General features: G+C 51.0%; 1 non-coding gene across 1 annotated transcript; it reads left to right on the forward strand.

Moving 5' to 3' along the window:
- Nucleotides 1-6294: 6294 nt before the first annotated feature.
- Nucleotides 6295-6367, forward strand: TRNAG-CCC. Its single transcript has one exon. It is a non-coding gene; the product is annotated as a tRNA-Gly (tRNA).
- The last annotated feature ends 8089 nt before the right edge of the window (nucleotides 6368-14456 follow it).

Here is a 14456-nt window from a genome sequence, read left to right on the forward strand (position 1 = left end):
TCAAGAGTCTTCTCCAACACCACAATTCAAAAGCATCAATTCTTTGGCTCTCAGCTTTCTTTTTAGTCCAACTCTCACAGCCATACATGATTACTGGAAAAACCATATCCTTGACTAGACAGACCTTTGTTGGTAAAGTAACGTCTCTGCTTTTCAATATGCTGTAGGTTGATCATAGCTTATCTTCAAAGGTGTAAGCGCCTTTTAATTTTAAGGCTGCAGCCACCATCTGCAGTGATTTGGGAGCCCAGAAAAATAAAGTCTGACACTGTTTCCATTGTTTCTCCATTTATTTGTCATGAAGTGATGGGACCAGACACCATGATCTTAGTTTTCTGAATGTTGAGTTTTAAGCCAACTTTTTCACTCTTTTCTTTCACTTTCATCAAGAGTCTCTTTAGTTCCTCTTCACTTTCTGCCATAAGGGTGGTGTCATCTGCATATCTGAGGTTATTGATATTTCTCCCGGCAATCTTGATTCCAGCTTGTGCTTTATCCAGCCCGGCATTTCTCATGATGTACTCTGCAAATAAGTTAAATAGGCAGGGTGACAATATACAGCCTTGATGTACTCCTTTCCCTATTTGGAACCAATCTGTTGTTCGATGTCCAGTTCTAACCATTGCTTCTTGACCTGCATAGAGATTTCTCAGGAGGCAGATCAGGTGGTCTGGTATTCCCATCTCTTGAAGAATTTTCCACAGTTTATTGTGATCCACACAGTCAAAGGCTTTGGCATAATGAATAAAGCAAAAGTAGGTGTTTTTCTGGAACTCTCTTGCTTCAATGATCCAGCGGATGCTGGCAATTTGATCTCTGGTTCCTCTGCCTTTTCTAAATCCAGCTTGAACATCTGGAAGTTCATGGTTCACATATTGCTGAAGCCTGGCTTGGAGAATTTTGAGCATTACTCTGCTAGCATGTGAAATGAGTGCAATTGTGTGGTAGTTTGAACATTCCTTGGCATTGCCTTTCTTTGGGATTGGAATGAAAACTGACCTTTTCCAGTCCTGTGGCCACTGCTGAGTTTTCCAAATTTGCTGGCATATTGAGTGCAGCACTTTCACAGCATCATCTTTCAGGATTTGAAATAGCTCAACTGGAATTCCATCATCTCCAATAGCTTTGTTCATAGTGATGAGTCCTAAGGCCCACTTGACTTCACATTCCAGGATATCTGGCTCTAGGTGAGTGATCACACCATCATGATTATCTGGGTCATGAAGCTCTTTTTTGTACAGTTCTTCTGTGTATTCTTGCCACCTCTTCTTAATATCTTCTGCTCCTGTTAGGTCCATACCATTTCTGTCCTTTATCATGCCCATCTTTGCATGAAATATTCCCTTGGTATCTCTAATTTTCCTGAAGAGATCTCTAGTCTTTCCCATTTTATTGTTTTCCTCTAGTTCTTTGCATTGATCACTAAGGAAGGCTTTCTTATCTCTTCTTGCTATTCTTTGGAACTCTGCATTCAAATGGGAATATCCTTCCTTTTCTCCTTTGCCTTTAGCTTCTCTTCTTTTCTCAATTATTTGTAGGGACTCATCAGACAACTGTTTTGCCTTTTTTCATTTCTTTTTCTTGGGGATGGTCTTGATCACTGCCTCCTGTACAATGTCATGAACCTCTGTCCATAGTTCTTCAGGCACTCTGTCTATCAGATGTAATCCTCTGAATCTATTTGTTACTTCCACTGTACAATCATAAGGGATTTGATGTAGGTCATACCTGAATGGTCTAGTGGTTTTCCCTACTTTCTTCAATTTAAGTCTGAATTTGGCAATAAGGAGTTCATGATCTGAGCCACAGTCAGCTCCTGGTCTTGTTTTTGCTGACTGTATAGAGCTTCTCCATCTTTGGCTGCAAAGAATATAATCAATCTGATTTCAGTATTGACCATCTGGTGATGTCCATGTGTAGAGTCTTCTCTTGTGTTGTTGGAAAAGGGTGTTTTCTATGACCAGTGTGTACTCTTGGCAAAACTCTGTTAGCCTTTGACCTGCTTCATTTTGTACTCTAAGGCCAAATTTGCCGGTTACTTCAGGTATTTCTTGACTTCCTACTTTTGCATTCCAGTCCCTATAATGAAAAGGACATCTTTTTGGGGTGTTAGTTCCAGAAGGTCTTATAGGTCTTCATAGAACCATTCAACTTCAGCTTCTTCAGAATTACTGGCTGGGGCACAGACTTGGATTACTGTGATATTGAATGGTTTGCCTTGGAAATGAACAGAGATCACTCCGTCATTTTTGAGATTGTATCCAAGTGCTGCACTTCAGACTCTTGTTGTCTATGATGGCTACTCCATTTCTTCTAAGGGATTCTTGCCCACAGTAGTAGATATAATGGTCATCTGAGTTAAATTCACCCATTCCAGTCCATTTTAGTTCACTGATTCCTAAAATGTCAATGTTCATTCTTGCCATCTCCTGTTTGACCACGTCCAATTTGCCTCGATTCGTGGACCTAACATTCCAGGTTCTTATGCAATACTGCTCTTTACATCCTCAGACTTTACTTCCATCACCAGTCACATCCACTACTGGGCATTGTTTGCTTTGGGGATCAGGGTTTGATTATTTCTCTTGTCTGCTGTCTTGGTTGTGTTTTTCCATCGGTGACTCAGTCCAGACGGGACAACTGTTATTCAGATCATGCTCAGGGTTTTCCCCTCCTGTCACATTTCCTACTTCCTGCTGCTCCTAGGAATCCTTCAAGATCAGCTCATATCCCACTTCCTCTGGGAAGGCTTCCCTACGCATGAGCACTCCTTTGGATCTTTTCTTCTCCTGACTGCCTATGGTGCCTGCAACTTGAATGTCTCATTTGTCCTTTATCCATAACCCATCTGATGTCCCTAGAATTCAGGAGTTCCCTCTCCTCATAGAGAATTCAAAGACTTAGTCTTGATACCCCCTACCCACTCAAAGGTGCAATTCCCCTTTGGGCAGAAGCAGCTGCAGGCATGGCTGGATCAAGTAGCTCAAGTCATGTCAGGGCTCTGTTTATTTTCCGTTTTTTTTTTTTTTTTGGCTGTGCTGTGTCTTTATTGCTGCTTGTGAGCTTTCTCTAGTTGTGGCAAGCAGGGACCTCTCTCCATTGTGGTGTGGTGGCTTCTCCTGCTGCAGAGCACGGGTTCCAGGGCACGCCAGCTTCAGTAGTTCTGGCGCATGGGCTTAGTTGTCTGGTGGCATGTGGAATCTCCCCAGACCATGGATTGACCCTGTGTCCTCTGCATTGCCAAGAGGATTCTCAACCACTGAATCACCAAGGAAGTCCACAGCTCCATTTCTTGCTGTTTTCCTCTGTGTTGCCCGGACACACAGGCAAGCCCTTCTTAGCTTGGGGCCCAGTTTTATATCCTGACAGTAATGGGTGCTGGTTTCGTTTTCCAGGTAGCTCTTATTAGCCTGACTTGGGTCACGTAACCATCAGTGACTGACTTCGGCCAAGGAGAGGAGGGAGTGAAAAACACTGATTGGCCAGGCCCAGATCCTGACTAGGCCCAGATCTATGACTAGTTCTAGTCTTAGTCTAGAAGCTAGTGCATTTAATTCTTTCATGTAGAGTAACAGAGGATGGAGGAGAAACTGGTCACCAAAAAGAAAATCAGGCTGGACTTCCAGGAGAGGAAGGAACAGATGCTGGGCAGACAAAAACAACCACGGTCCCTTTGTGAGTGAAACAGGCAGGAAGGAAACTCATACAGAGCATTGAGCACGCTGTGAGAAATAAGAGGACGCAATTGGAGACAGGGAAAGAATGCCTTTATGAGAAAATCAGCAGGACTACAGGCATTTTGTTATTGTTGTTGGGTTGAGAAAAGAACTGTAATGATGTGTAACACATCAGTACTTATTAATGGAGGAAAATGTACAAAGTAATGCATGTTAAAGTACGACATATTATACAAACAAAAGGTAGTGTGGAAATTACTGCTGAAGACTAAAGCCAGTAAATCCTTACTTCCCTCAGGATCCCCAGTTTCTATGGAGAGATTAAGTTTTATTTACCTGTTTTTAAATATTAAACTGGCAGTTTGGGGCCCTCATTCCTTAGCCAAGAGAAAGCCTGTATACTTTTGTTTAATGAGGATCACTGGCTCCACTTTGTCTAATGTTCTGTCTAAATCTTCAACCTGATCTGGAGCTTGGCTGATAAACTTTGATGTGTCTGCTCTTAGGCTCTGTTAAACAAAGGATAATACCACAAGCAGCTACTGGCTAAAGAGGCTGGGCTTCAGTAATGGTAGAAAGACGAGAGAGAAAATTAGGGTGACCTTGAGGGAAAACATTCCCCATGTGTGCATCTCAGCCCTAGTGAAATGATGAGCCCCCTGAGGGGGTCAGCCTCCTGTATGACGCCAGAATTCCTCAGTCTGAGCACTACTGACGTCTTGAGCCAGGTAATCTTTGTTGTGGCCCATCTTGCGCATTGTGGGAGGTTCACCAGCCTCCCTGGCCTCTACCCATAGAGGCAGTAGTGCTCCACACCAACCATTACAACCAAAATGGCCTGCACGCGCTGGGGAGGGGTGAGCAAAAATGCCCCCAGTAGGAAACCCTTATGTTACACCAATGCCAAGGTCAGTGCCAAGTGAAGCCCTCATTACCCTTGTTAGCCGCAGAAGTAAAATTCAGTTTGACCTCCTTTGAGGGTTTTAGACCATTGCTTTTTTAAAATCCCCACTCAAACCCCTTCAGTATCTCCCCATCACGTCTAGAACGAGCTCCATTACTCTGGCTATTAATCTCCACCCAGGTCATCCACTCCAGCCACCCAATGACTTCTGTGCAGAGAAAGGTGACCAAGCCATCCTGGTTTGCCTGGGACTTTCTGGCTTTAGAACCAAAAGTCTTAAAACCTGAGAACCCGCTCAATCCAAGGCACACCAGGACTGGTGGTCTTCAGACTAGCTGATGAACTGATTAGAGAAAGCAAGGAATCAGGGCATTGACCAGACTGTCACTCGTGGGTGAGGAGGGCTCACTGTGCTGAGGACACCTGGGAAGACCCAGCCCACCCACCTTCAAAGCCCAGCTTGAAGCAGGAAGTAGAGTCAAGGCTTTTCACTCCCCGTTTCCCGGGACACTGCTCCCAGACCCGGCTTGTACAGGGAGAGAAGATGGCTCCTTATGGTTGGGAAGCCTTTAGAAAGCATCCCAGGCTGTGCCTGCAGCAGATTTACTCAAGAGAGGTGTGGTTCCTTCTCCCCACCGCAATTAGAGCCTCCAGCACATGCATTCCATCCACTGGGGCCTGGGAGCTTGGTGTCAGGACTCCAGGGCTCGCTGCTTCTAACTCGGCTGGCAGGCTTGTGGAGGCCAGGTGGGTCTCTGAAACGTGCCCCCTCGCTGTCCCAGGGCCAGCTTTTCTGGGTGTAGTAAACCTTAAAGATTCTGACATTTGGAAAGAAAGAAAATAGGGGTGGGGGGTTGGGGAGATGAAATAAACTCTCCTATGACCTTCTCAATTTCCAAACTTTTCAAGTCTCACTCAGAGCATCTCAACTATGGGTGCCATTGGCATTTTGTGCGGGGCGGTTCCATTGTGTGGAACTGTCAGAGACACTGAAGGACATTTAGTGTCCTTGGCTTATGCCCAATAGATGTCAAGAAATCACCCCTTTCCCCCGCCATTGTGACAATCCAAACACCCTCGCTTATATCCATTCACTTGGGTTTACATGCAAATCTGACACTCAAAATGCCTTTGGAACTCAGTGCGGGGGGTGGAGATGGGGATGGGCTGGAGGGACACAGTGGCGGTGGCATTACTGCCTGGGGGAGGCTCTTTACACAGTCCCAAGCCATTCAGTTCTTAGCACTGAAGCCTGTCAGAGAATCCCATTAAATCCTCACTGTTTCTGCAAAGAGAAGGGGATGCTATTTACTGAGCACTCAGCATCCCCAAATTTGACAGTTGTTAACAAAATGGGAGCCAAGGAGAGACGCATTCACGGTTTCGAGCCAGCAAGCAGCTGCCAGTCACAGTGCCCAGTGTGGGCAATGCAAAGACTCAAGGTCCCTGCCCGGAGTCAGGAGAGAAATCACCCAAGGCAGCAACAGCTGTGAGAGAGCGCCCCGCAACAAGGTGGTGTTTTGAAATGGGCAAGTAGCAAGCTACTGTGGGTCCTTACCTCTATCGAGTGCATCTTGGACAATAATTTGAAGTTGGAAAAAATGGAATGGGATAAAATGGAGTAGAATATTATCAGATAGGAAATCTGTTCCTATTTTGGCTCAGATATGTAAACTTGGGCATATATTGGCTTGTGATACAAAATAAGGGACTTCCCTGGTAGTCCAGCGGCTAAGACTCTGCACTCCCAATGCAGTGGGTCCGGGTTCGATCCCTGGTTAGGGAACTAGATCCTGCATGCCAAAACTAAAGATCCCACATGCCACAACTATGACCCAGAGAATAAGTAAATAAATAAGTGTTTTAAAATATATTTTATACTGTGGATCATGGACGAAAAAGCCTTAGGAACACATAGTAAGAAATTACAATATAAGGGGCTACTTTTGTAATAACTGATCTTAAAACAGGTACTAAAACATGTTATGAACTGGAAACTCAGATCAGAGTTTGGAATAATTTGTGGGCATCGAGCCCCTGTACGTAGAGCCGTGGTCCATCAGTTTAGAGGATGCCCCAACAAGCCTGAGAGAATGCAGGACAGGATGGCTCTTCTGGTCCCAAAGATGGCAAAAGGAACCTAAGCAAGGCTGAGACACTCCCCAGAGGTCACCCAGGTGAGAGCCAGAGCCCCAGGCCTGCAGCCCCAGACTCTGACCTGGGAAAGCCCCACCCCACCGGCTGCCACCCAGGATGAAGCTTCACCCACATCCACCAGGGTCCCCACTGCCTGCCACACACACACACCCCCACACCGTCTTCAGGCGCCTCTTCAATTAAAGCCATGGGCAGGTACAGAGGACTGAACTAGGTTTTAAGAGAGAGACTCCCTGCCAAGACTTTATGGGCACAAACTCCCCCAAAGCCCCCTCCTGGGTGAAAAGCTTCCTACTGTGACTGTGACGTTTTTCTTCACCACCACCGACTGCTGGCTCCTAAGGACGCCACCTGGTATGAGCCCAGGATGTGACGAGCTTGCAAATCTTCCAGGTTTTTATTCCAGCACAGCCCATGGCCCATCATCACTCCTTAGACTTCAAGAGCCAACAAAAAAATAAAGAAATGTCAGGATTTTTTTCCAGAAGAGAAAAGCCACATGAAATGGGGTGGGTTGAACACCGTCCCGGCTGGGGGTGGTGAGCCATGCCCATCCCCGTTTCTGCTCTGTCCCCCTGGTGTGTGTGGAGGGATTCTGTCCACGGGCCACCTGCCCTCTCAGCGTCCCTCCAAGGGACGTACGGCTGAGGTTGCGGTTTGGGGTGTCCACGTGCAGTGGGTTCTCAGGGCTGAGCTGAATCTCGGGCGCAGACAGCTTCCCCCTTGCAGGATGGGCCAAGGCTCCGTGACACCCCCTGTCCTGTGACCCTTGTCCCGCTCAGGACATGTGTCCATGTGGCAGTGCAGCCAGCCTCGGTCTAGTGAGCAGGTTGGACGGGTGACCTTGGGGGTCTCTCCCTGCCCATGACAATCACCCCACAGGCACCATGGAGCCCAGGCTCAGTGCCGGGCACAGTTCCAGGCCCTGCAGAGGCAGCTGTGACCTTGCCCTCAAGACAGGAGACAGACAGTGAGCAAGAAATCAAAGCAACACGGCAGACAATTCCAGAGAATAAGACGCATACTGGGAAGGACTTCAACCAGCCCAAAGTGATGGAGCAGCGGGCAGGGGGGGACCTGAATAGGGACTCGGGGAAGGAGGAGGGGACACCAGACCTGAGTCCTAAAGGAGGAGAAGGAGCGGGTTGTGGGAGCGGTCAGGGACGGGGCCCGGGCAGAGACAGTCACAGCCCACCCGCCATCCCAGCGGGCCCAGCAGGACCCATGGAGATCCGGCCTCGACCTGCCCCCGCACAAAGTCCCTGCACTTGCAGCCTGGGGCTCTTTGGGGCAGGGAGGCGGGGGGCACACAGAATGGTAGTTAGAAGCCTAGACCCTGGAACCAGGCAGTCTGGGTTCAGACCTCAGCCCCATCACTTACTAATGAAATAGATCACCACTCTGCGCCTGTTTCCCAGTTTAGAAATAGAACAGGACCAGCGTGAGGAGCAAATGAGTAAGTCCTCACACAGCACGGAGCCCAGGGAGGCACTCGGTGGGGTTCGAGTTGCTGGACGGCCAACAAGCAGACATCCTCGGAGGTCAGAGGAGGACCTTTTAAACTAGACCACATTCAGATCAGACCTCTGGGGAATCTTTAATGAGAAAATTGCACCTTTTCAGAATGACCAGGAAAATCAGTGCCCAGACTCCCGAACGTCTGTATTCTGCCTTGAAACCAAATGATCCTCTAGAAAACCTGGTTTTGCCCTCAGACTGGGGACAGCAAGGGCCGGGCTTGTCTCTGCTGGGGATGTGGGTGGGGGAATAACATAATTGTCTTCACGGGGATCTGGGAAGGGGCCAGTGAACCAGAGACCCTAAAGACAGGAAGGACCTCGGGGCTGTGGTAGTAGTTACAAGTCAGGGCTCTGGGGCCAGACCTGGGTTCAAACCCCAACCCCACCATTTCCAGTTGTGTGACTTTGAGCAAGCTTCTTTCCCTGTCTAAGCCTGTTTCCTCACCTGTAGAACGAAGATAATCGCAGAGTGGTTGTAAGGCACAAATTTCCTAAATGCACACATCCATCTGTATATGCGAGCTTCCCCCTTGACTCAGCGGGTAAAGAATCCGCCTGTAATATAGGAGACACAGATTCGATCCCTGGGTTGGGAAGATCCCCTGGAGAAGGAAATGGCAATCCACTCCAGTATTCTTGCCCGGAGAATCCCATGGACAGAGGAGCCTGGCGGGTACAGTCCGTGGGGTCCCAAAGAGTCAGACACGACTGAGCGCCTAAGCACGCACGTAAGTAGCATCATAGGGATGTGAGTTGTCATCGTTCATCCTATGGTCATCATCCAGGGTGAGGGCAGTCTGAAATCCTCAATGCTGGTGACGTTTGCAGACAGGCCCTCGGAGGTAGAGGGACCAGACTAAGTATATTAATCCCAGGGGCCCAGAGAGAAGCCACTATGCCCCAGAGCCCCGTCCAATGCCTGCGACTGGGATGGACGCATAGTTCCGTGTTCTGGTTGCACAGCATTGGCTGGGGCTCAGCCCTCTGCTGCTGTGACCAGAGCCTCCCAACCCCATAGACTCTGGAGATTGCCAACAGCCAAGCTTCTTGCTTTGTTAATGTCTCCTTCACTGTGATGGGGAAAAATAATAAAAAAAAAAATAATAATAGTGTGCTCTTGTCCTGCTGGAGTCCTCATTTCCAATCCCAGGGCAAGGTCCTCCGCAAACCCGGAAAATTAACCTCTCGCACGAGGACCTTCACATCCCTGCTGCACAGAAACCCAGCCGAGCAGGGAGGCAGCCAGCTGAGTGCTGTCTTGGGTCCCATCCACAAACTCCAGGAGATGTAGAAAAGCCCCGCAAATGGCACAAGGATTCCACAACAGCAGTGAAATAGCCTGTGATTAAACCGAGATGCCAAAATCAATATGCAAAGAGTGTGATTAAAAGACAAGCATGGTTGGCACCAGAGCCTCGCTTTTAATTGAGCCTGTGCCTACATTTTTACAGGCGACAAGGAAATTAATGACAGCGTGATAAACCTTCAAGAAAAATTAATTACCCCTGCCGCATGCCCCTCCTCTGTGCTCTGGGTTTAACCTGCACGTTCCCTCCCCACACCCCCACCCCTCGAAGGGCCCTGGGGTTGCTGATTATATTACTATACCCCAGGCTGCAGCATTCAAACAGCCCCAGCTCCTCCAGAGGCTCTGTGTGTGTTTTCTGGCCCCCTCTGCACAGATGCAGCCCCAGGAAGAAAGAGCCAACAGGTGTGTACTGTAGAAGGAGCAGGAGGAAACAGACAGGATGGGGGTCTGCACAGAGTGGGAACAGGGCTGGAGCATTGTGTGGTCTGCCACGTGGCTTCCCCTGGGGCTAGACTGTTTTCCCAGAGGACTAGGGAGCGGGGAAGGGAGAAGGGGTGAAGGTGGGGTGTCAGCAGAGGCAGAGCTAAGCAGAGCGTGCTGGCCTTTGAAGCGACATGTGGATAGAGGGTGGGATGTCACCAGGGCTTCCAGAGTCCTTGGGTTCAGGGCAGAGGCTCCAAGAAAAGAGATGATGAGAACACAGGGGAAACGGAGGGGATAAAAATTCATCAGCACCCCACCCCCACCCCTAGGCAGTGCGGGGTGGACATTCTGTGGGAGAAGGACACCAGCCCTGCGAGCAAGTCTAGGCCGTAACTGCTGGACAGACACTGAGAACCAAGACTGGGAGATACAGGGCGTAGGGAGAGGACGTGAGCACGCAGCAGGCTGTGAGCGTTCTCTGCAGCGACCAAAGGGAGACCAAGTGACAGAGACCCACGGGTTCCTGTGTGCTGGCTCTGAAGGAGGAAACAGACAGAACAGGCTCTATCTTGACAGCGAGACTCCATCTTGGGCCGGACTGTGGACTTTGAGCTATATGCCCAGTATCTACGGAAATGACATACCAACTGAAAAACCAGGCCCCCGCTCCGGATGGAAGAGTCCCAGGGCTCTACCTAGATTCTCCGTCGCCTAAAAGAATACCCTAATTGTCTGTATAACCGAATAGAATTATAAATTCTATTATGCTTATTGGGGTATGACCACAGGCCTATTGATAATTGTCCACTGTTAACTACCTAGGCTTAGGACATATGAATCACGGGTTAACTCTGATTGTGTCTTTGTTTTCCTTTATTCAGACTAGTTTCTGGGAATTTGGGGAGTTGGGTTTGGGCATGTACACTTAGGGTATATAAGGTTTTCACAAAAACTGGTCGGGGTCCTTGGCTAAGAGGAGACTCTGCCTTGGGCCCGCCGGTGTAAGAAACCGCACTCCACTATCTGCATTGTCCTTCTGAGTGAGTTCGTTTCCCGGAACGCAGGGCTACAACAGCTCCCCTCCCCGGAGTTCACTGTGGACCGCACGTCTGGGGAAGCAGAAGGCAGGGGGCTGTCTCTGGGTGGCCACCTCGGGCTTGCTTGTCTCTGACATCTGCAGGCCCGTGGGCCGCCCTGGGACCCCATGTCTCAGCCTCTATGACAGGGCATCTGCCTCCCTCCTCTCTGTCTTTTGGGACTTGTCTGAGCACCAACATCTCCCTCCAGCCTTTGAGCCCTTGATGCCCACAACCTGGCCCTGTTGTCTGACTGCCCTCTGTCGTGTCCCACACACCCGAGCCCCCTTTGTGCCCATGCGCGGCCTCGGATGGGTGCCCCTTGCCCTCTGGATGGGGAGGGCCCAGACAACGCCTGTGGAAACAGTGCTTGAATTGCTCCATCACACTTGACACCCGAGCTCCAGGAGACACAGGAGAAGAAGACGCGGAGGCCTCCTCCCACCCAGAGCCATCTTCTATCAGGGGACAAGAAGCAGAAGAGGAGGCGCCGGCCGATCCCAGCAGCAGCCACAGTTTGCAGAGAATCTTCCCCCGCAGATGAGCACCCTGCCCTCAGATGCGCCCGGGCGCCTGGAAGCAGCAGATAATAGACGCCCCTGAACTTGCAGAGTCCTGCCCAGATTTCAGTTTTAAGGAGTAATTTGCAAGAAGTAATTTGCTGTATTGAGCAGCCGCCAGGAATCTGGGCTGATTGGCGTTCTCTCTTGGCCGCTGTTCTGGACTCCAGAGTCAGGGCTGGGGCTGGGGGGCGCCCCCTTGGCCTCGGAACGGGAGTGGGGGCCTCGTGGGCTGCAGGGAGCAAGAGAGTGCACGGGCCGACTTAATGGACGTGTATGCAGCCCTGTAGGAGGCCACAGCTTAGCGTGTCCCCTCCTGATTAAAGCACAGGGGTCAGTTGTCCCCATCAGAGCCGACAAAAGAGGATCGCTTTGGTCCCAGGGAGCTTAGGGAGCTCCTCAGACGCCAAAACCTGGCCCCCGGCGTTCTTAAGGTGACCCTTCCAGGACGGGGAGACGGTTCTGTGGGGTTTGCATCCAGCCTCTGGGGAGGGGGCAGAAGGGCAATGTCCTGAACCTGACCCTGCCCTGGCCTGAGGGGAAGGGTGGTGGTCTGCCTGGAGGCGGAGCTACAGAGGCAAATACCCACAGGCCTGGGGGTCCTAGGACTCCCCCAGAGGCTGGGGGAGGGCAGGGCCCACAGGATGACGTCTACCCAGCACGGAGGCTGCGTGGAAACAGGCCCAGCCTCACCTGGCCTTCCAGCCGCCAGGGCAACCCCGGGAAAGCGGAGGTCGTGTCCACCCCAGGGCTGTGGGCTGCCTCAGGACAGGGCCTGGCCCGGCATTCCTGTAACCCTGGGCTCCACCCCTCCCCTGCAGAGAGCCCCCCTCGGCCCCCAGGGGGATGGAGCAGATGTCCCTCCGAGCAGCATAGCTTGCTGGGCAGTGCCCCCTGAACACCACTCAGTCTTGGGGGAAAAGCCCTCATGTTACACCACCCAGCCCAGCACCAACATGCCCTGATGCTCACGACTTTGCAGAATGATTTTCTGTGAGTCAGAGTTTACACCATGGACCAAAACCAGCCAGGAAGGTGTCTAGTTCATCCCTCCTGTGTTTTTGGGAAAAAGTGAATCTATTGTCAACATGCGAAAACCTTGAGATTTCCTTGGGAATCTGATTCTCTTAAGGTCTCAGGAGAGGGGCCACCTGGGCCCAGACCCTCCCCTGGCAGCATGTGGCGGCCCCAAGTCCAGGCCTCCAGACAGGCTCGAGCTCTGCAGCTTGCCCCAGTCCCCACCCCTCCCTCTCGTCCCCACATGGAAACCCGGGACCTGCCCCCCAGACCCCTGAGCTGCTCTGTCCACAGGCTCCTTGCTGGCTGTGTGTCCTGCAGTCTCCTCCCTCCCTGGGTATCCCCTTCCACAGGGAAGCTGTAACAGCACCCACCCTGCAGGGTGGGGGGATTGGCTGAGTCAGTATCTGCGACCTGTTTGGAACATGTCTGGCAAGTGGGATCCCTTCGGAAGTGCTGGCTGCTGGCTGATTGGGTCAAGCCCTCGTCACTCCTGTGTCACCTGCGGGACATCGGGTTGAGACCTGCTGTAGACAGAGGAACCACACGTGGCCATTTCTCTCCAGCTTTCTCCATCACCACCACTTTCTCCTCAGCCCCACCTCCCACCCCGTCCCACACCCAGAGGGCGAGGACACAGACCTCAAGTCCCGCCACGTGGGTCCCGGGTTCTCCACCACCTGATCCCACCTGCACCGCCGACCTCTTTGGACTTGGTGGGATTTTCTCCCACATCTCATACCTGGATGTGAACCCCCTCTCCAGCGATTTAAGGACCACAGGGGAGATCTGATCAGATTTGCAACGGTGTTCTTTCTTCTGACAGCCTACATTCTATCAGCGAGACACTCCAGAAGTCACCAGATGTAATATTAATACACCACGGTAAGTACTTTGAAAGCAATCAACCGCCGTAATCCAATTACTACCGGCTGTATTTGTAATGCTATTTTGCCCTCAAACCCTCATCCTAACTGTGCACCAGATTCACGTCCCCTCACACACACACACACACACACACACACACACAGACACCTACACACAAACACCTACACACACAGACACACACCCCTACACACACATCCCTACACACACACACATATGCCAATTGTGCGCCCCGCTGCCTCACTTAACAGTGGGAGCCCTGACTAGTGAACAGCTGATCTGCATGAATTAACATGAGAGCTCCTGTAAACCTGGAGCTTTTAAACTTGCAAACAGGTAGCTGGGTTGCCATGGAGAGCCATGGCTCGATGCCGGGGCTCACCCTCTGGACCTGTGGTCTCCTCTGATCAGCGGGGTCACATGGGCTCTGCGAGGAGGTGGAGGCAGGGCCTCGCATCTTAATGACCTGACTTGCTGTGTCTGAGTGGCCAGTGTGTGGGGGTGAGAGAAGGCATGTATGTACGAGTGTGCGCGCATGTGTGTAAGTCTGCACGCACGTGTGCCCAGGCCCACACAAATGGAATGAAAACTGAATGGCCCCAAGGATCTGCTGGCCGCCTGTCCTGTTCTAACAGAGACCGAGAGCCCAGAGGGGTCCCTGCATGGACGGCTCGTGCTTCTGAGTCAGGGCAGTGCTGGCCCAGTGCTGAGGAAGCTGCCCCGTCCCTGTCAAGACCCTCTTGTCCCATCTCTCACACACCCATCCCTCCATCTCCCCCCTCCCCTCCGTCCACCCTCCTCCCCTCCCACTGCCCTCATTTTGTCCTGCAGGCCCCCTCCCCCTGCCCCATTATGGATGATGAGATGAGAACTGCATCCTTGCCGCCTGCCTTATAAACCCCTTGACGCTGGTTTGTACCCACTTTTT

Source organism: Bison bison, unplaced genomic scaffold (assembly GCF_000754665.1).
Source record: "Bison bison bison isolate TAMUID 2011002044 unplaced genomic scaffold, Bison_UMD1.0 scf7180017864038, whole genome shotgun sequence".
NCBI lineage: Eukaryota > Metazoa > Chordata > Mammalia > Artiodactyla > Bovidae > Bison > Bison bison.